At 41.3% G+C, this 23,658-nt stretch overlaps 1 protein-coding gene across 5 annotated transcripts in view; it reads right to left on the bottom strand.

Moving 5' to 3' along the window:
* Positions 1-9,585, bottom strand: part of raraa (retinoic acid receptor, alpha a) — a 161,356-nt gene extending 151,771 nt beyond the window's left edge. For 4 of the 5 annotated variants that reach the window (XM_065253581.2, XM_065253582.2, XM_065253585.2 and 1 more), the window contains exon 1: positions 9,375-9,585. The gene's annotated coding sequence lies outside the window, so the exon portion shown is untranslated. The remainder of the gene's footprint in view (positions 1-9,374) is intronic. The other variant, XM_065253584.2, reaches the window with a different exon arrangement.
* Positions 9,586-23,658: the final 14,073 nt, after the last annotated feature.

Below are 23,658 nucleotides of genomic sequence, written 5' to 3'. Positions count from 1 at the left end.
ATAAGTGCCTGCTGCCTTGAACTTGAAAAGAGACGCTCACGTTTTCCAGATACTCACATAATCTCATGCGTAATCAGAGTTTACTGTTAAGGAGTGTCTTGGGTGTATTTAGGGAACGTGAGCGTCTCTTTTATCATAAACGGTTTTGACGCCTGTGCAGCAGGCCAGGCACTTATTTTGACAAAACACGTGATGCACACAGGATCTCTCCACACGCAGGACACATATTTTGGAAAAGGGAACCACACACGTGACAATCCGAACACTTATTTTGAATTAGCGCATCCTCGGAAGAGCAGTCACGAGCCGCCACTGTTCCATAGCCATATTTATGCATTGTTATTAATGTTATATTATAAGTGTTATAATTGTGTCCTCAGTGCTTGTATCAACATAGAAAATGTGAAAAAGATCAACCCAGTAACTTAGTTTTGGTATACCATTCTTCTCAAGCATGTGAAAAATAGGTCATTGAAATTTGTCTCCCCTTGTGATGTCAGAAGGGGATAATTCCGCCCCTTAATCTACACTATCCAACCATGGGACTGCCATTTAATGCAAAGATCACCCAAAAATTTCACATTTTTGCTCACAACTACAAAGTGGCAATTTTAAAAACATGCTATAATAAATTATATATAAGAAAACTACACATATTTACTCTGGGGACACCAAAGATTTATTTCACAACTTAAAAAAGTCTTGTCCCCTTTAAAAAAAGTCAATACATTTCATCTTTTTAGAGCCACAGTTTATTTGAGAATACAAATAAAAAATAACAAGATCACCAATTCAGACACACGAAAAAAACTGATATCCATCCACATTAAGTGTGCCGACAGGGTCACATCACCTATGCATCACTTAAAATGAATAAGCAGTCAAAGCATTGTCCAGATCTCTGGCTGGTATTCTGAAACTGCTGTTACATTCTCATTTGCTTCTCCCCATTTCCATGTGTTTTCTGCTCTACCCCATTATATAAGTTTTGACTGTCTTCCAGAGTCACTTTTCTGTCTGTAGGTCCAATGAAATATCTGTGGGAAACAACTATAATAGAAAATCCGTATGAAGAATTCTCTAACACACACACGTTCCCAAACTCAGTACTGTAAGGCTACTTACAGCATTTTAACACATCTAGAAATCTGTTCTTTGGTGAATTGCATGTGCCCATCACAAAAACAAGTTTGATCACCTAATATTTGTGTGTGCAATGTATTATGTTCAGATCACACGGCTCATTGCTCGTATGCATAAAGTTGACACTATGCTGTTGCATGGCTAATGTCGCTCGCGCTCACATTAACTTTTATTGCTGCGTTTACAGTACTGTATGTCTGAAAAGACCCTTAAAAATGAGACGGCTGAATAACAGAGCTATTGTACACAATATTGTATTCTATATTTTTTTTACCTTACTGTCTTTTATCTCTGTTTCAAGCTAGCCTCGCTTTTTAATGTTCACTAACTCCTTGCTCTCATGAGCGCACGGCTTGCTCCTGTCTGACACGTGGAGATTATCTAATGTCATCAAAGCGAGAAGAAAGATAAAACGATGGTGTGTTTTTCTCAGGGTGTGTGTCTGATCCTCAATATTCACTGCACTGAGCTGTCTGTGCCTTTATCTGCTCCAGGCATCATGATGGTTTAACTTCCCAATCCCTGCGCATATTCCTGCTTTTTTCCCCATCTTTCTGTCTTTTCCCACACTCTCGTGCTCTCTGGAGTCACTGTGCGCTGTGTCAAAGCTTTAGGCAATAAAATCAGACCCCGAATTACTCACTATTGCTTCACCTATAAAACTAGTTGTGTTCAGAATACATTAGTACTGCTTAACGCATATAACACTGTATAACTTACATTTAACACTGCCTGTGAGTTTATTTAACTAAGTTCGCGAGAAGCATGGTGATGTAATCCAACCAATCAATGTGAAGAGGCCTTTATACTCTATGTGGCCGTCCTTTACCTCTGTCCCGTAACAGTTTTTTGCAGCATCCCTTGTCCACCCCATTGCCCCACCCTCTGCTGGTATATCTATCCCAGTCAAAGAGGGGGAACAAACATTCAGTAGCTGTGTTCCTATTAAAGATTTGCGTAAAACAAGAGCGTTATTTTCGAAATGTCAACAAAAAACTACTGCAAAATGATGGTTATGGACTAAAGCGACTGAAGCCACATGAAGTCAAGCACACCTCTTTGGTCTTGTCCTCAAATCAAACATTCTGCGGCATAATTAAAGAATGATCATGGGACTTTTACGCTCATCAGGTGACCTGTTAATTTCCATTTCCATTGCAGTTTTGTAATATATTCCTTTTTTGAATTGCCTGAAAAACCACCTTAACAGAGCATAAAAACTTTAAAGTTTATGCAAAATTGCACTGTGTCCATTGGGTGCATTTTTAGTTCGTTATTTCAATTTGCCAGCTACTATGTTACACTGCAGGAACACTATTCTTTCACAAAAAAACAATACATCATTCATCCCTGCGTATTTGATTATTAAATATTTGACTGTTAGCCTCTAAAGGTAGCTAGAACTACAGCACTACTCTGCAGGCATCAAAGCATCTTTTTCCTTTAAGGCCATGTAGAAGTAGGGTAGTATTATGGGTCTTTGTACCAAATATTATGGTCCTTTTTAGAAGTAAAGCCGGATGGCAAATTTTATAGCAAAATTTAACATGTACTGTAAAGCCATAAAATTTTAAAGCAGAAAACTTGACTAGCCAAGTCATTTACATCAGTGGTTCTCAAACTTTTTCAGTGTGCGGCCCCCCTTGTGTACAGTGCATTCCTTTGCGGCCCCCCCAAAGAAAATTTATGACAAAAAACTGTTCTTAAATGTAACATTTTAATTAAACAAAACATATTAAATTATACAAAGTAGTGCTGTTGGTTAGTATGCAGGGCTCCAGACTTATTTTTTTCACTAGGAGCACAGTGGCCCCCAACTGAAAATTTTAGGGGCGCAACCAAAAAATTTAGGGGCACACACCACAAATCAACATGCTAACCAAACATTCATATTTCTACTCATTTCCACTTTATTACTAATAAATACTTGATGATAGATGCTGAAATTACAATGTGCTGTTTCAAATTCAGTGTCACATTTTATTGTGCACTTTTGGAAAAAAAGGTCAAATTTACTGGTTGCACATGTGCGACTGGATGTAAAATTCAATGGCACACTCTCAAATTTTAGGGGCAAAATGCCAGCATTTGGGGGCAGTCTGGAGCCCTGGTATGCCTATTTTTTGTTTAATTACACAAAAAGTCATGATAAATTCTATTCTAAATATCTATATTTTATAAAATGTCATTAAACTGGGGCCCCCCTACTGGAACCATCTCGCGGCCCCGGCCCTCAGTTTGAGAACCACTGATTTACATCACCAGAGAAGATTCCCAGCACTTGCTGATGTCTACGAGTTGCACAATTTAAAGAGCACCTAATGTCCTGGTCATGTTTTTACATTTCATTTGGTGTGTAAGTGTGTATTAGTAGATGTTAACGATATGCAAAAGGTACACACCCCAAAGCAAATATGGAGCGAGTTATCGTCTCCAACGTAAATCTGTTTTCTTGGACTACAACAAACACACGGAATTTCTCAATTTCCTTCAATTTTAATGACATTGGCCTGGTTTTGTTATGTGGATCTGGCAACCCATGCAGTACGTGATTGAGGTACTGTACGCTATGGAACTTGATGTAAATAAAGTGTTTCTAATTCATATTAAAAACTTTATTTTGACTTGTTCATGATGGCTCCTGTAGTTAAACATTTAAGCAAGGCAGGAATAGAGAAGGAGAAAAGAGATATGATGGGTTTGAGGGAGGTAAAGCTGCCTTTCCACTGCACACGACAAATGACGGCCGATAAACCCGAAGTCATTCATTTCCTATGGACGGTCGCAAAGGGGCTGCGTGAGGTGCCGACCATCTGCGGATGTGTAATCTTATGATCAGTTTTGAGCGTTGGATCTGTTAAAAAAATGTGAACTTGTGCGATTACACCTCATGCCATATGCCAACCAAATGTATTTCCATGTTTTTCAATCAAAAACAATTGAAAATATTAGGTAAAAATTATTAATCCTTTTTGTATCAGTAACATTTGAATCCTTAAAAAAAACGATTGATTGAATGATAAGTAATACATTATTAATTTAATTTGTTCACGTTATTTTAATCTTGTCTCCATATCAAAAATATAGGTAGTCTTTGTTCATATATGCATAGCTGTTTATTGTTTCATTCATTTGCGTTCATTTATTTATTCCACTATGGTAAATATTGGAATGAAGCTTCTTGTGCTGGAATGAGCTTCTCATCCAGGTTACGATTAAACTGAAACTTCATTACGACTGCCACTAGAGGGGGAAGTCCGACAATCGTGTCATTATGTCATGTGCAATGGAAAGGCAGCTTAAGAGTTGATAAACAAGTCAGGTCAGTTTTAGATAGTTGAAAACGTTTCAGGAAAACCTCTTGTCAAGTCTATCGAATTGCATTGTTTCTGAGACAACACATTTGTGTTTTGTACTGTTTTTGATTGTGTATTATATGACAAATCAATCTTTCAGATTCAGAAAAAGTGTTGGAAAAATAATGGGGGCACGTACCCCAGTATAGCTTTGGGTCTAGCAACTCCCCTGGTAAAAATGTATTTGTGTTTCTTCCAGACAGATCCCATGTTTTGGGAGCCAGAAACTGCTATTTTTTGAGACCTGGTCCAAGACTGAACACGGCACCCATGCTGTTTCGTGTGCACAGTCTAATCCATATATTTTGTGATACGATGATGTCATCACCCCACATCTCAACCCTAGTCAAACACCACTACATCACATAACAACAACAACAACAACAACTGCAAACTACATGCTAGTGTTTGTGCTCCATAAGGTAGTGAGTCTATTAGATTTCCTAAAGCAAAATCTTCTGCTCCTTTGCTACTACAGTGAGCAACAAATGATTATGGACAACAAAGTTTAAGCGAAAGCTCCAAGTGTGCTTCTTCTCAATTTTTAGTGTATCTCTGTGGCACAGTTACCGCACCACATACTAGTCTGGCATGTATAATCGATTTGAGTCTGTTTCAATGGTTTTGTATGTACACAGATATTTGTTTTTACAATGAGGAAAAATAAGATTGGATATGGAGAGCTCTGGCTTCGTGCGGATGTGGTTTAAAAAACAAGGGCTATTTATACACAAGGAGAGTGGCAGAAACTAATGAATCATCATGGTAACTAACTAGCTGGTTTTAATCAGTGAATAAGGCACACTAAAACCTGGGGAGACAGGGATCACTTCACATACATATTACATTTCTCTATACAGTATTGTACCTGATACTTCTCTAATATTTCCAAAACAGTCCACATATGGTCCATATGGTTTCCAAAAACGAATGAAATTAAGTATCCAAAATAGAGCAGTTGAAAATAATGAAATATTGTTTGCCAGGAGATGTTGAGTCACTGTCAAGATCTTAATGGCAGGACGCTTTATCAATGCTGTGCTTACATTGGCCCTACTCATCAGCTGGGGAAATGGATAAAGAGCAAGAGGTTTCCCCTCATCAAACATGACACAAAAACATCAAAATATTATATTACATTATTAAAAAAAACATTGAACATTGTGGGTGCTAGTGTTGTGTGTTAACACGCAACACAATACGCAATACATTACAGCTGTTTTACATTGAAATGGCAGCCAAAACATCATGCACACAAGAGTTACAGTATTTGAAATGAGGGAATGTTTCACAAGTTAATATACAAAAGGTCTCTCTCTCTCTCTCTGTCACACACACACACACACACACACACACACACACACACACACACACACTCTGGTTTCCATGTTTTGTGGGGACATTCCATAGACGTAATGCATTTTATACCATACAAACTGTATATTCTATTCCCCTTACCTGCCCCATTCCCTAACCCCAACCATCACAGAAACCTTTCTGATAACTTAGATTTTTAAGAAACATCATCTTGTTTGATTTATTAGCTTGTTTCCTCATGGGGACATCAAAATGTCCCCACAAGGTCACAAAAACACTGGTATTCCTATCTTTGTGGGGACAATTGGTCCCCACAACGTGATAATTACCAGGTACACACACACACACACACACACACACACACACACACACAAACACACACAGTTGACAGCAGTACTGACTGTTAGAAAAGTTGTTGTAGTTTGACTTTGAATTACCTGCATCAGGTAGATTCTATGAACTGCCTAATTTAATTGTCTAATTTCGTTTAATCTAGAGTGATTTCAACACATTTATACTGAATAGAAATCACATAAATCACTGACAGTACACAAATGTATTGGTCTACAAAGAGACAAGAAACTAATTTCATTTAGTTACTGTTTGATGGTTCCATGTCATGTTTTAAATTATTAATGAAGTGTAATATTCTTTCAACGCTCTTGGTTGTAGAAGTTATTTCCCCATTCATTTTCTTCACGGTGATACAAAAATTATTCCTCAATAAATACTGAAACAACAACAACCAGCTGCAAGATGCATTTCAACCATCATTACAAGCTTTAATTTCATTGAAAAATATTTGAAACACAGAAAATAAAAAATGATACAAGATTGTGCACTTATGAGGACGCCACATATACAGTATAAATTTGTACACACAGCCGCTGAAAAAATTAAGAGACCACTCCAGTTTTTACTTCAATCATCATTTCTAGATGTATTGTGATCATTTCAGTCCAGTGTCTATTGAATTTCAACAAAAGCAAACCTCGGGCAACCTTTTGTTGTTGAGAAATGAATTTGAAATTGTTTTCTCTGCAGTATTGAAGATCGGAAAACACTATATTTTTGGGTATGTTGACCATGTTTTCCCCATTTCAATTGTCAATAAATACAAATTAAAACATCATTTTTATTAAGAATTTGGCAGAAATTATGTTGGTAGTTAACAAAATGAATAAAAAATTATCACTTTTCCTAAACAAATCCCTATAGTTAATCTTGATAAACTGAAACTGACCATTGTAATGATCTCTTCATTTTTTTAAGGCTGAATAACGCTCAAGAATAAGATAATGATAATGCTTTTGGTACATATTAAATGTTGATCAAATTCCTGTGTTTAATCCCGGCCTCGCGCCATGTAGAAAATCAGATAATGTGCACCCTTATAGGCAAAATTGAATGATCCTCGTTTCATAACACATCTGCAATGATTCGACTGTAATCAGGCTTCTCCTAGAAAAGCATTGAATCTTCAACTATTCAGGGTAACCCCTTGTTTTTTGTTGTAGTAGTTTGCTCCCTATAGCTGCAGTTTTTGTGGTTTTATTACAAAGATGTTTGTTAATAACGCGTTAAAATTTAAGTAACGTACCAAAGCTATATGTGCTTTTTTGCTGGGGGAATTATATGCATTTAAGTGATCGCCCCCCTCGTGGTATTTCAGACGCCCCCTCATCAGCACTTGGCTGGCGCAGGCACTGCTGAAGTGGTGCTAAGCAAGTACAAAACGAACATGCGCTTAGCAATGGACATTCACATGTTTAAATAGACACGACAGTTATTACTGTAAATAATTCATTCACAAAATGTACTACATCCTAACGGGTTTGTTATTAGCATTATGTTTACTAAAATAAAAATATGTGAGTGACACCCCCTAAGTATAATTAATTTTGACTTCTTATAGGGGGTCCCTAATGCTTTATGGTGGGTCCCGGATCCCCCCGCCCTTCAATTTGTAATATTGCAAAAGTGTAGATGATGATACAAATACAGCTTTACATGTTAATTAAACTAAAGCTAGCCTCACCGTCATGCATGTTATGTGCCAAGAGACAGATGTAATGCACCTCTGCATGTTATGCACCTGCTCTGAAACACAGAGGTCAGGCGAGTTTTATAAATATTTTATTATCCATTATTTCATTATTTCATGCTTGCTTGTGCAAAACCCATCCTAGCTTAACTGTGATGTGAATGGTGGCATTTTATGCTCAGTATTGTGGGTAGCACAGTTTAGGAAAAATTAAGTAATTTTAATTTTTTTGATGCTGACTTGTGGCTCATGTTTTTTCTTGAAAGGTTATATTTTTAAAAATCAGTTTCTCTTAAAATGAAATGAGATGACATTATTTACTTTATTTTAGTTTATTTACTTTACTATATTCCATATATGTGCAGTCATTAACCCTTTGTGCACACTGCATCTGTGTGTAGTGCAAGATTTCACTGCTGTTACAGTACAATTACTCTGATGTGATTAATGAACCTTACTATGTTTCCAAGGAAACCAGAGTCATCACCAACATACAGTACCATAATAACAACAGCTATTACTCTTTAAAACGTATTTATTTTTGGTTGCAGTGACACACTATTGTTTCTACAGTAAAATGTGGGATCCTCAATCCCAATCCATAATATCTATGTGGGACCCCTGACACCAAAAGTAAAAATATTATTGATAAAAAATGCATAAATAAATTACAAAAATGTTACACTATTAAGTACCATGGCAGTTAATTCGACTTACTGGTACTATCTTTCACTTTTAAGATATGTGATGGTATAAGAATCCTGTAAAATATCATGACATAACCATGCATGTAGGTATTTCCATCTGATATCACTGTACTATGGTACTCTGTTGTTAACCCTTATGAAAATTAACCATGGTATTACCACAGTAAAAACATGGTTACTATAACAACCACAGTTAAACCATGGTTACTGTAGTAAAACCATGTTTTTGCCAATGGTAAACACAAGTAAACTATTACTGCAAAATGAGCATGGTTCATTTTCGTTATCTTAATAATCAAACTACACCAGTTGTAAATATTAGAATGAGGAAAAAGAAGATATGATACATCGGTATATTTTGATAAATTAAGCCTGACGTTTACCAGAATCACTATGTTTTTTTTTTCTTTCGAGTAGACTAAATGAAATGATGAAAACGGGACGCTGTTACTGTTCGCAAATTTAAAGACAAAAACAAACGGTGTAATTTGCACTTACTTACTGAACTTAATATAAGAACAGTATACAATATTAAAACAATCATAAACTTATGGTTGTGTTCAAAACCCACGATGTTCCCTACCAAGAGAGCATATTTAGGCGAAATGAATCCAAGAATCCTGTCTACTGTAAGCGCCTTCTATAGGTGTTGCGTTACTCATATAGTTTCCAACTATCTATCAAGACTGCAACAAAATGTGTACCCTTCAGTGTCATGCTATCTGCTTAGTTCGTAAATAAATCAGCTCAACAATGTATTACCTCTGTTAGTGAAGATGAACGTAAATAAAGATAGAGTATAAATACCTGAACCTGTTGACTCCGCCCACCGCCGCCTCATTGACAACTCCAACAGATGCTGTGTGCTCAGGACGATGTGAGAATAAAGTTCCCCGTCCGATCCAGAAAAAGCGAATAATGGTGTGATTAAGAGCCCTTGGATGTGTTTTGGTGATTGTTGAGACAGAGCCCCGTATAAAGCAGCGGCCATTGGAGTGTCATGTGTACTGTGTGTCTGTGAAACCCAACACGAGTGAATAACCCCGCCCCGTTTCCTCAAAGTCCCGTTAACTCTCTCATCTCCATCCTTGACTCTCACTCCAGCGCTGTTTCATTTCCCACAGTGTAAAAATTCTATGTTGGGCTTACATTTTTAAGTTTAATTAATTTGAAATTACAATACATTTTTACAATTAATTAATTTACAATTCATTTAAACTTTCTTGATTAGTGAGTAATTGTAATAAATTATAAAATTAAAGTTAAAATAACTTGCGCTAATTCAACTTTATTTTTATAATTTAAAACTCCTCACTGGTCAAAACTGTTTAAATTAATTTTAAATTCAAATTAATTGCACTTAAAAATGTAAGTGAATTTCAGTAGAATTTTAGTAGCAAATAAATTTACCTAATTTTTTGTTTCACTTTTACATCTGTGTTTGTTTATAAGAGCTTGGTTGTGAGTTTTGAGGTTAAGATTTGTTAAAAAACATTTTGAGAAGAGTTAAAATAGTTTTAATCTATTAAGAAGAGTTTGGTTCCAAAACGAGATAACTCTGTTATTATTTTTTTCAAAACATGTTTATTATTATGTTATTATGTTTTAATTGTGTTTTTGTGCTACTTAGCTGTATTTTTGTTATGAAGGCTTAAATAAAACAAACCAACTGCAGTTTAATTGATATAAACACTTTATGTGGGTGCTTTTGCATAAAGATGACATTTTGCATGTGATGTGGGTTTTGGGGTTTTGTATGTAAAGTTGCCATATCAGAAATTGTGGGTAATTCTAATAAATAAATAAACAAAAGAAAACTGTGAAAGTAATAAATAGAACATTTTGGAGCTCATTGAGTATTTACTTATTCAAATAAATACACAAAGTATGTGATTTCGGACGCAGTCAATGTGTGTAATCAGAATTTTTTTTTAATGTGTTACAATTGTTTCTGCTCTCTCAAAAACAGCAAAGAGATCCATAATGAATTAAAATAAAATTTAAAATTTAAGATCTTTATGAGTAATTTAGAATCTCAATAAAAGCAAATGATGACTTAACTTAAAGATAAATTAATAACCACTGCACATTAATATGGTAAAGTTGTATGGGTGCATCTGAGTCAGTTCAGTAGTTCATAAGTCAGGGCACTGATTATAGAATCGGCCACTGTCTCAAATGTGAAATTCTTTCAGTGCACAGAAACAGTTCCCTTAAAAACCTCACAGTGCAACACAAAAACCAAAATGTCTCCTTGTATGAGCATGATTTAATGAATAATTAGATATCACATCATAAATCAGAAAAAGCAATAGCCCAACAGCTTTTTTCAATAGAAAGCCTGCGTTATTTTAATGAAACTCTCACACACGCACACAAGGCAACAATTTGTCTGTCACTTAATGTCAACTAACTGTGCTGATGCTTTTTTGGCATTAATGTGTAGTTTTGCTTGATCAGATTTGACTGCAGTGCAAACCACATACAAGGGAAGTGTAGAGAAAGACTAGGATAATGTTTTTAAATTTAGCATGTTGTAAATAAGCCGCTTTTCACACATTGTAAAATGTTAACCGCACAATAGTTAAAAAAAAATATTTGAATAGGTTCATCCCTGGCTAAAAAGACATTCCTGATTCTGAAATTTAAATAGCAGTGGTGGCTTGTGACTGCTCATCCGAGGGGCGCAAATTCAAAATAAGTGTTCGGAGTGTCATGTGTGTTGCTTGCATTTTCAAAATATGTGTTTGTTGGGTCATGTAAACTATGTGCATCACGTGTTTTGTCAAAATAAGTGCCTGCTGAACATGCGTCAAAACCATTTATGATAAAAGAGATGCTCATGTTCACAAAATACACGCAAGACACTCCCTTAACAGTAAACTCTGATTAGGCCTACGCATGAGATTATGCGAGTATCTGGCAAACGCGAGCGTCTCTATAAACCCTTTAAACGCACCTGCAGCAGGCACTTATTTTGACAAGACACGTGATGCACACAGGATCTCTCAACGCGCAGAACACATATTTTGAAAAAAGAAACCACACACCTGACGGGCTACATACATGTTGTGATGAACTTCGCATCGAGCGCCCTTGAAAAAAGAAGTCACTGGCCACCCCTGTTAAGTAGTAGCGATAAACAGCCTAAAATATTTTTACTGTAGTGGATTTGAGCAGATTGACATGAATTTTGAACTCTGAGAATTTATAACTAAATTCAATTCAGGCCTTTTTGGGGAGTTTTACTTTGTAATGTCATTAAGAAATCATGAACCAAATTAATCTTATTTATGTACAAACTTATTTGTAAGGGGAAAATAATCTGAAACAGGAAGTGAATCGTGGTTTCTCCAGCTGGGCAACTGGTATGATATCAGCAGGTGTTTCTAGACACTCTTGTTAATATCATCATCTGGTTTCTGCCAAGGGTTATTTTAGGAGTAACATTAGCCTGCCCAATCAACATACACAGAGCGCTGATTCTGTATTTTACAGTCAGAGATTTGACCCGCCCAAGAAAAACATTTTCGGTATCTTAGCTAACATGTCGGTGCCAAGTAGACAAATAAAGTATCAGTATCATGGATCATAGATCAGATTGGTGCCCAAAAGAAATCCTGTCCACCTCGCTGGCCATTTCCTAGAATAGACAAGCTCTTCAGGAGGAGAGGGCAATGTGACCAACACTAGTCAGTCCGTCCTATACGTCAAACTGCAAAGTTTTGTGTTTGACATGCAGAACTAATACTTTATTTTTTTTTTGCCCACCTGCTGTGGCTTGTAACTTTTCTGATGATTGTTTTTTTGTATACTGTACAGTATAGCTACACTGTAAAAGGTGAAAACTTTAAAAAAATACTTCAGTTGGTGACACACAAAATGTTTTAATTTGTTTAAATTGTCACATAAAATGACATTTTAAGTTGAAAAAAATGTAATGTTTAATTTTTCACTTTTTACAGTGTACATACACCCACTTTGTATGTATAATTTGCTTTGATGGGTAAAGTTTACATCCACAAATATCTACTTTATCAAAATATAGCTCAACTACAGAGCTTTGAGTTCACAGTGTTTGCATAAAAGGTAAACCGGACACTCTAAAAACAAACGGTGCTAAATAGCACTAAAAGTGGTTCTTGGCTCGTAATCATTGAGGAACCATTTTAAGTGCTATAGCACAGATAAAACACCTGTTTAGCACCGGTGTAGAACCATATTGTGCTATGCTATTAACTTTAAACCTAGACATAAGACTTTTCTCTTCAACAAAGCATTTACATAATTTGTCAAGTAAAGGTACTTATCTCGCAATAGTTATTTTTGACGGAACAAAGCACTCACATACCTCATCTGGGTAATCAACCTAATAAATAAAAACCTTATCAGCATGAACACTTCAAAATTAATTGCGGTAAACAGTTTGCCACCGTTTGCCACTGAACCTGCATAAACAACGACAGTGGGGCCTTTGGCCTTAGTCAAACGGGTTGGCACATATGGCCGGGTTGCGATATTGCCATTTTCTTGTGGTCTTGTGAATAGTATGCCATCCAGAACCGTTTGCAACTGAACCTGCATTAACGACGACAGTGGGGCTTCTGGCCTTAGTTAAACGGGTTGGCATGTTATATTTTCTTTTAAAGATCGGATGGGGGACCTATAGATACCTTTGCCTTGGGCCCCCAATTTGCTAAATCCTCATCTGTGGGTAACATACTTATGCCGCAATAGTTAGCCTGTCTGGAACCAAGCTGATTTAAACCATATCTCTGTGTGACACTTGCATTACATATGAATATATATATATAAAAAACCCTTGGGATATATATATATATATATATATATATATATATATATATATATATATATATATCCCAAGGGTTTTTCTCTCCTAGGACTTTTCCCCTGGCTAAAAGTCAGCAGGTTTTTCTCCTAGGGGATTTTTCAACTCGGGGAGTCAGCCGTCATTGGCTTAACTTAACACCCTCTTCTAAACATTATATTATTAATACGCTTGCTTATAATGTTGATTCATAGCCACAGCAAATTTAGCTGCTTATGCTATCTGTATTATGTTATGCTATCTGTCAATTTTCTGTGCTTTTCCCTGCTTCTATTAATGTAAAGCTGCATTAAACAATTACCAATTGTAAAAGGCGCTATATAAATAAAATTGAATTGAATTGAATGTAGAACCATATGCGGTGCTATAGTGGCGCTATATGCTTCATAGGTGCTTTATACATGTAGCACTAAAAATGGTTCCTCTATGATTACAAGACAAGAACCACTTTTAGTGTTATTGAGCACCGCTTGTTTTTAGAGTGTTCACTGAAAAAAGCATTTTTTCAATGTAGCATTTTTGTCAAATCAAAATTAATTTTTTTATGCTACTTTTACTTAAAAAAATTAAGTTAAACTTCAATTAGTTTTTATAAGTTATTGTCAGGAAACACGCAACTCAGGAATCCCAGTGCAGAGGGTTTTATTGATGGTACACAATATCAGTGGGTATGTATAAGAGACTAACACTCAATGTCTTCATGTAATAAATGTAAATGTATTTGTATGGAGAAATCACTCAATGTCTTCATGTAATAAATATAAATGTATATGTATGGAGAAATCACTCAAAGTGGGTAACACAGCGGAACTGATGACATCCACTAAATCCGTTGACACACGAAGGAATCTGTGCAGAGTATAGAGAGAGCCTCCTGGCGGGGCACAGAGAGAGAGAGAGCGGTCAGAGTTTTCAGCAGTACGCGCGCTGGACAGCGCACTCCGGCAGACAGGGTGTAGAGCAGAATTACGCGCTAGAGTGCACTGCGGCTGTCAGCGTCTTCGGCAGAATTACGCGCTCGTGAGCGCACTGCGGCTGGACAGGGTGTAGAGCAGAATTACGCGCTAGAGCGCACTGCGGTTGTCAGCGTCTTCGGCAGAATTACACGCTCGTGAGCGCACTGCGGCTGGACAGGGTGTAGAAAATCGCTTGGAGAATCCTCTGACTGAAAGCTTCTAATGACTAGACAGATGCCACACCAGTCGAGAGATAATGACAGCAGGACGGGGAATCTAGCGGGGCAAAGGCAGCAGAGAGCACGGTGAAAAATACTAGGAAACAAACTAGACATGACAAGAACTAGACAGGGCTAGCGGGCAGGAACACACAAAGACGAACTTGCAAAGAACAAAGGAAACGAGGGGAATTTAAATCAAACCGGATTGGACAATAATAAGAATCAGGTGCGGGACGCCGGTGAGAGAAGTCAGAGGTAATGAGATCACCAGGTGGAGGACGCGCACGTGTGGAGCTGTCAAAACAAAAACACAACACATAGAGAAACAAAGACAAAGCAGCCAATAAGACCGAAATCATGACAGGACTCCCCCCCCACGACCGCCACCAGGCGGTCCATGAGGAGACTCACCCCGTCGCCGGCGGAGATCCTCTATCAGCCCAGGGTCCAGGATGTCCCGGGCCGGTACCCAACTCCTCTCCTCCGGACCATATCCTTCCCAGTCAACGAGGTATTGAAATCCCCTACCCCGGCGATGCACATCCAGTAAAGACTTGACTGAATACACAGGGGCACCATCTATAAGCTGAGGGGTGGGAGGGGTGGGGGCAGAGGGAACAGGATTAAGGTGGGAAAAATACACAGGCTTCAGCTTAGACACATGAAAAACTGGATGAACCCGACCGAGTGCTGGGGGCAATCTGAGCCTGACCGTCACGGGATTAATAACCTTGACAATGCTGTATGGCCCAAGGAATCGTGGAGCCAGCTTGCGAGAAGGCTCACGGAGAGGTAAATCCTTGGACGAAAGCCATACTTTCTGCCCACAGATAAATAGGGGCGCGGTTCTACGGTGACGGTCGGCCGCGGCTTTGGTTCGTCTGGAAACCTGGCGTAATGTAAATCTAGCCTTTCTCCAGGTGCGTTTGCAACGACGGACAAAAGCTAGCGCAGACGGAACCACCGCATCAGGTTCCTGTGATGGGAATGAAGGGGGCTGAAACCCCATGGACGCTTCAAAAGGGGACATGTTAAGGGAAGAAACAGGAAGAGAATTATGGGCGTACTCAACCCAGGGTAACTGTTGGCACCAGGAGCTCGGATATTGCGATGTCAGACAGCGGAGAGCTCTACCTAAATCTTGGTTAGCCCGTTCACATTGCCTGTGGTCTGAGGATGATACCCTGAAGACAAGCTAGCTGTGGAGCCTATTTGTCTACAAAATTCCTGCCAGAAACGAGAAATAAACTGAGGACCCCTATCTGAAACAACGTCTGTGGGCAGACCATGTAAGCGAAAGACGTGCTCGATCATAACCTGGGCAGTTTCCTTGGCAGTGGGCAACTTGGGCAAAGGGACAAAGTGAGCCGCCTTGGAGAAGCGGTCGACAATGGTCAAAACTACAGTGTTTCCCTTAGAACTAGGCAAATTGGTTACAAAATCGATAGCGATATGTGACCAAGGACGAGAGGGAATGGGTAATGGTTTAAGCAGACCAATAGGGGCTTGATGAGAGGCCTTATTACGGGCACAAACCTGACAGGCTAACACAAACTGTCTGACATCGGGACCCATAGAGGGCCACCAAAAACGCTGACGTACGGTAGCCAACGTTCTCCGAACCCCCGGATGGCAAACAAACTTGGACTCGTGACTCCACCGGATGACCTCGGAGCCAAGCGCATTTGGAACCCACAATCGACCCGCTGGGCACCCCTCTGGCACTTCCCCCTCCCGGCCGGCCCGTCTCACCCGTTGTTCTATTCCCCAGCGCAGGGAACCCACCACCCGCCCCTCCGGGAGGATGGTTTCGTCCCCAGCGGAACCGGGACTTTCGAACAAACGAGAGAGAGCATCGGGCTTAGTATTCTTAGAACCGGGCCGGTACGAGAGGGTGAAGTTAAATCTGTCAAAGAAGAGCGCCCAACGAGCCTGACGAGAAGATAACCTCCTGGCTGAACGGATCTATTCGAGATTCTTATGATCCGTCCAGACCAGGAAGGGCTCCGAGGTCCCCTCTAACCAGTGACGCCACTCACCCAAAGCCAGTCTGACCGCCAGCAGCTCCCGATTGCCTATGTCATAATTTCGCTCTGCTGGGTTTAACCGATGGGAGAAAAAGGCACAGGGATGCACCTTGCCATCCTTAGCAGACCGCTGAGACAAAACGGCGCCTACCCCGACATCAGATGCATCCACCTCCACAATAAATTGAGCAGCCGGATCTGGAATAGAGAGAACAGGAGCAGAGATAAACCGGGACTTCAAATTATCAAAGGCCTCCTGAGCGCTGGAATTCCAAACAAACCTCTCCTTAGTGGAAGTGAGAGCAGTAAGAGGTTGAGCAATCTGACCATAATTTCTGATAAATCGCCGGTAAAAATTGGCGAAACCCAGAAATCTTAATAATTCCTTACGGGAGTCGGGGACTGGCCACTCGGCCACCGCTTTGATCTTGGCTGGGTCAGGACGGATCTCACCGGGGGCAACAACAAAACCCAGGAACGAAACAGACTTACGATGGAATTCGCACTTCTCCGCCTTGACATACAGCTTATTTTCTAACAACCGGCGTAAAACTCGGCGGACATGCTGAGTGTGTTCCTGCATGGAGGGGGAAAAGATGAGAATATCATCTATGTACACAAAGACAAATTTGTTAATCATGTCTCTCAGCACATCATTGACCAGAGTTTGGAAGACAGAGGGGGCGTTACAAAGGCCGAACGGCAGAACGCAGTACTCAAAGTGTCCGGTAGGGGTGTTAAAGGCTGTCTTCCATTCATCTCCCTCTCTTACACGGACCAGATGATAGGCGTTGCGTAAATCTAGCTTGGTAAAGAACTGCGCCCCCTGCAGGAGCTCAAACGCAGTAGACATTAAAGGAAGGGGGTACCTATTCTTAACAGTAATATCATTCAAACCCCTATAATCGATACAAGGGCGCAGGGAGCCGTCTTTCTTGCCAACAAAGAAAAACCCCGCCCCTGCAGGCGAGGTGGAGGGACGGATGAGACCGGCACGCAGGGCATCATTAATATACTGGTCCATAGCCTCTCTCTCAGGACCCGATAAGGAATAAAGTCTACCCTTAGGCGGAGAAGTGCCGGGGAGGAGATCAATAGCACAATCATATGGCCGGTGAGGAGGAAGGGAGGTGGCCCGGGCTTTACTAAACACCTGAGCGATATCCGCATACTCCGCCGGGACTCCGGTCAAATCGACCGCCGGAACCTGAGGAAGAGAAAGAACAGAACCAGAAACAGCAGAACCAAGGCAAGACACATGACAAGACTGGGACCAAGACAAAATAACACTATGCTGCCAATCAACGTGAGGATTGTGTTGCGCTAACCAACCATGCCCTAAAATAATGGGAGACAGAGAAGCATGAAGAATATGTAACACAATCTCTTCACGATGATTGCCAGACACAGAGAGACTCACAGGGGGAGTGCAATGAGTGATCCGCGCCATCTGCTGCCCCTTTAGGGACCAGACATCCAAAGGGGATTGAAGAGGGACAGCCGGGAGATTCCAGGAGCGGACCAGAGCCTCGTCAATGAAGTTGCCCTCCGCCCCAGAGTCGAGGAGGGCGGTGGACGGATGATCACGCCCAGCGAAGGACAACATGACGGGGAGCTGAGTGCTGGAAACAGGGGAGAGTTTAGAAGATGTAGACTCACTGGTGGGCAGCGGCCTTTTAACGGGCAGGTCCTAGCAAGGTGTCCGGGTCTCCCGCAGTAAAGGCAAAGGGCATTCTGCAGCCGTCTCTCTCTCTCTCTCTGTGACAGGCGCATGCGCCCCAGTTGCATGGGTTCCGACTCAACAGGTGGAGACGTCGGGGCAGAGGGAGAAGTGGAAGTCTCACCCATAAGCACTCGCCGGTGCAGAGAGCGACGCTGACTACGAAGCAATTTCCGGGCTTCGATCCGGAGGGCGAGATCAATGATGGCCCCTAGCGAGGAAGGAAGATCATGGACAGCGATCTCGTCCTGAAGATCCTCAGATAACCCCTCCACAAACTGCGCTCGGAGAGCCGCTTCATTCCAGTGGCAGGCTGCCGCTAAGGTCTTAAACTCTATGGCAAACTCAGTAACAGTGAGTCTGCCCTGAACAAGATGTGCCAGCCGAGCTGCAGCGGCGTCCCCGCGCACCGAACGGTCGAAGAGTTTCTCCATTTCTTCGCGAAACTCATCGAAAGACCGACAGCAAGGATCTTGTGCATCCCACACGGCCGTAGCCCACTCGCGCGCCTTGCCAACCAAAAGGGTGATCACAAACGCAACCCGGGTGCGTTCAGAGGAGTAGCGGCGGGGCTGGAGGGCAAAAACCAGAGAGCATTGTGATAGGAAAGCCCGACAGGAGGCGGGATTGCCATCATATGGAGGTGGGGCTGTAACGTGAGGCTCCGTCTGCGACGGTTGACCAGGTTGGATGGCATCCTGACTGACCTGATCAAGACGGGAGGAAAAGTCAGCCATACGAGCAGATAGGTCCTCAACCTCCTGTGATGTAGTAGTGAGACGAGCCGAGTGTTGTCCCAGCCATGAGCCCTGCTGGGCAAGCGCCGACCGGAGAGCATCAACCTCCGCGGGATCCATACTGGCAAGTTCGTCCTGTCAGGAAACACGCAACTCAGGAATCCCAGTGCAGAGGGTTTTATTGATGGTACACAATATCAGTGGGTATGTATAAGAGACTAACACTCAATGTCTTCATGTAATAAATGTAAATGTATTTGAATGGAGAAATCACTCAATGTCTTCATGTAATAAATATAAATGTATATGTATGGAGAAATCACTCAAAGTGGGTAACACAGCGGAACTGATGACATCCACTAAATCCGTTGACACACGAAGGAATCTGTGCAGAGTATAGAGAGAGCCTCCTGGCGGGGCACAGAGAGAGAGAGAGCGGTCAGAGTTTTCAGCAGTACGCGCGCTGGACAGCGCACTCCGGCAGACAGGGTGTAGAGCAGAATTACGCGCTAGAGCGCACTGTGGCTGTCAGCGTCTTCGGCAGAATTACGCGCTCGTGAGCGCACTGCGGCTGGACAGGGTGTAGAGCAGAATTACGCGCTAGAGCGCACTGCGGTTGTCAGCGTCTTCGGCAGAATTACACGCTCGTGAGCGCACTGCGGCTGGACAGGGTGTAGAAAATCGCTTGGAGAATCCTCTGACTGAAAGCTTCTAATGACTAGACAGATGCCACACCAGTCGAGAGATAATGACAGCAGGACGGGGAATCTAGCGGGGCAAAGGCAGCAGAGAGCACGGTGAAAAATACTAGGAAACAAACTAGACATGACAAGAACTAGACAGGGCTAGCGGGCAGGAACACACAAAGACGAACTTGCAAAGAACAAAGGAAACGAGGGGAATTTAAATCAAACCGGATTGGACAATAATAAGAATCAGGTGCGGGACGCCGGTGAGAGAAGTCAGAGGTAATGAGATCACCAGGTGGAGGACGCGCACGTGTGGAGCTGTCAAAACAAAAACACAACACATAGAGAAACAAAGACAAAGCAGCCAATAAGACCGAAATCATGACAGTTATGTCAACTATTCACAGGACAACACTTAAAACTCTACATTGAATTGACTCTAAATCTATTACACTCTAAAAACAGATGTTTTAAAAACAACACATTCTGTGTTATGTTCGGGAAAACACATTAACCCTATAATTGTCACACCACCCTTTTGAGTGGGGGGGGGGTGAAAAGTTGATTTGCACCTTCAAATGAATATAACTCTGGCATTTTTGGGCTAGAAGCCAAATCTTGGTCTTGTTTTAAAGAAGACAATTTAAGGTTTTTTACTCAAGTGTCTGGAGGTGAAAATATAAAAATTATATGAAATATATATTTAAAACAACAATGAGAAAACACAATATAAAATGACATGATAAAGAAAGTCGTGCCACAGACACAAACAGCCATTGATAGAAATTCGTACTGGGAAGGACAAAAAAGATATTAGTCTCCAGAGACACGAAAAACAGGGGAAATTTGTATCATCAAACACAAATAAATTAATAAAAATTTTCGTTATACTAAAACACGACTAAATCAGCTGGACTTTTGCTATTAAAAGTATCAGTAATATAGGACTTCTAAAATAAAAGTGATGTGCTGTTATATTTTATTTGCCGATGTGGCTTGAAGACATCGACTGTATATACTTTCATCAGGTAAGTGGTAAGTAGCAAATATTAAAAATTCAAAATAAAATCATAAAAAAGCAATACATAATTTAAAAAATCAATACAAAATTTCCCCATAGACTTGCATAAGTCATAGATACCACGTAATATTAGAATAGGTACCCTATAGTTATAAAATACTTAGAGTATAAATATTTATTTAATTCCATATTCTTACTCCGTTATTACCCCAAACTTATTATATTGTTCCCTTATACTAACCAGTATGTGGAGGTACTCTGTTGTTACAAATAGGTACGTTTTAAATGAAGTTTAATTTAATCTCATGTGTAATTCGAGTTTACTGTTAAGGGAGTGTATTGTGTGTATTTTGTGAACGTGAGCATCTTTTTTATCATAAACGGTTTTGACGCGTATGCAGCAGGCATTTATTTTGACAAAACACGTGATGCACATGGTTTACATGACGCAACAAACACAAACTTTGAAAATGTCACGGTTTATGAATGCATTGTTTCCTTCCTCATTCACATGGCTGTGTTGTGTGTGTGTGTGTGTGGTGGGCGTGTCCAGCACTTACCTCCAGCGCACCTGATTGTCTTCACTCGCTCCAGCTGCAGCTCATTTACTCGGCTATGCTGTATATACTCACCCAGTTTTCGTGTCCTTTGTCAGTTCGTTTGTGGAGTTGGTGGAGTCTCGTGCTGTGTGTTCCAGTCTGGTGTGTTCCTGCTCTCGTGTTCGTGTTTTCTGGATTGTTATGTGGATTATATCCTCAACCGGATTCATCAGTTTCACCACGCTGGCAAATCTTGGTTTCCTGTGTCACCCGCCTTGCTGCCATCATTTCTCATTCATCTGTGTTTTCAATAAACAGCCTAACTTGCATTTGCTTCCTCTCATTCTTTGTGACAGAACGATCTGACCGCAACATGGAAGCAGCGAGTTCAACCATCACATCAATGGAAGCGTCTTGAATCTCAGGAACACAATCTCTGCAAGACGGGTCGCGCTGTTCAGGCGTTGGTGGCACAGGTGTCGGAGCTCACCCAACAATTCCAACAACTACGAGTTCCCACTGTGCCGCCCACACTGCCCACACCGCCCGTTCAACCCACACAACCAGAGAACATCGCTCACTCGGAGCCCCGCCTCCTGGTTCCTGAATCGTATTCGGGTGAGCCAAATTATTGTAGAGTTTTTCTAACACGTTGCTCTATGCATTTCTCTTTGCAACCTAGAACCTTCAACAATGAACAGACCAAGGTGGCGTTTGTGTTAACTCTCCTGACGGGAGGGCGGCGCTCTGCAGAATGGCGGTGTGGGAAAACCAAGATCCATGCTGCGCCTCATTCCAGACACTCGCGACCGAGATGAAGAGGGTCTTCGAGCGTGCTCTCGCTGGTAGAGAGGCAGCTCGTTTATTGGCGGAACTGAAGCAGGGAGAGCGATCCGTCTCAGACTATTCGATCGAGTTCAGGACATTAGCGGCTGAGTGTCAATGGAATGAGGAGGCACAGTGGGACATTTTCCTGCATGGGTTGGCTGACCGCGTTCATCAGGAGATCTACGCCATGGAGCTTCCAACTACACTCAATGGACTCATTGAACTGGCCTTAAGAGTTGATGCCCATCTATTCAGAGTAAACAGACGAGCCATGTCCAGACCCAGCTCCAGCGGAGCAGAGGTGCTTCGGCCCATCGCCGGAGACGCGGTCAGCCCAGTCTACGATCCCGAGCCCATGCAGGTGGGTCGAGCCCGACTTTCCCGGGAGGAGAAGGAACGGCGGAGATCCCAGGGCCTTTGTTTGTATTGCGGCGGGACTGGTCACTTTGCATACAACTGTCCGGTAAAAGGCCAAGCCCGGTAGTAAGTTTGAGGCTACTATCGGGTGGGGTCTCACCCGAGAAGTCCTCATTTACATCTACGCTCCTCCCAGTGAGACTGAGATGGTCAGCACATCATCACGATTGTCAGGCACTGTTAGATTCGGGTGCTGAAGGTAATTTCATGGACCATTCTTTTGCCACCAAACACAAGATTCCACTCAGACCCCTTTCACTACAGATTTCAGTTCATGCACTCAACGGTCAAGATCTTTCCACCATTGCTTTCACTACTGAGAACATTACACTCATCACATCTGGCAACCACACCGAAATTATCTCTTTTTACATCCTGGACTCACCCCTGGCACCCTTTGTATTTGGACATCCCTAGTTCAGATTACACAACCCCAAAGTGGACTAGCAAATGAACTCAGTGTGTGCTTGGAGTGTAAAGTGTCATAAGTCTTGTCTTGTCTCTGCTTGTTCGTCTGTCCCTCTGTCTGTGTTTCAGGAGGAGGCAGTGGATTTGTCTAACGTGCCCACGGAGTACCATGACCTGAAGGAAGTGTTCAGTAAGTCTTGCGCTGCTTCTCTCCCTCCGCATCATCCCTATGACTGTGCTACAGAGTTAATGTCAGGTAAGTCTCCGCCTTAAGGCAAGTTATATTCGCTTTCGATTCCCGAAAGGGAGGCTATGGAGAAATACATTTCTGATTCTCTAGCAAACGGGTTCATCCGCCATTCCTCTTCTCCAGCAGGGGCGGGGTTCTTTTCTGTGGGGAAGAAGGATGGTACTCTGCGACCTTGTATTGATTACTGAGAGTTGAACAACATCGCAGTAAAGAATACTTATCCTTTGCCGTTGATGTCTTCAGCCTTCGAGAGGTTGCAGGGAGCATCCGTTTTCACAAAATTGGATTTACGTAACGCTTATCATTTGGTCCGCATTAGGGAAGGGGATGAATGGAAAACTGCTTTTAACACCCCTAGAGGCCATTTTGAATATTTGGTGATGCCCTTCGGGCTATCCAATTTGCCAGCAGTTTTCCAGGCACTCGTCA

Source organism: Paramisgurnus dabryanus, chromosome 1, assembly GCF_030506205.2.
Source record: "Paramisgurnus dabryanus chromosome 1, PD_genome_1.1, whole genome shotgun sequence".
Lineage (NCBI taxonomy): Eukaryota > Metazoa > Chordata > Actinopteri > Cypriniformes > Cobitidae > Paramisgurnus > Paramisgurnus dabryanus.
Note: the sequence above shows the minus strand (reverse complement) of the source record. Positions and strands in the feature narration are given on the sequence as shown.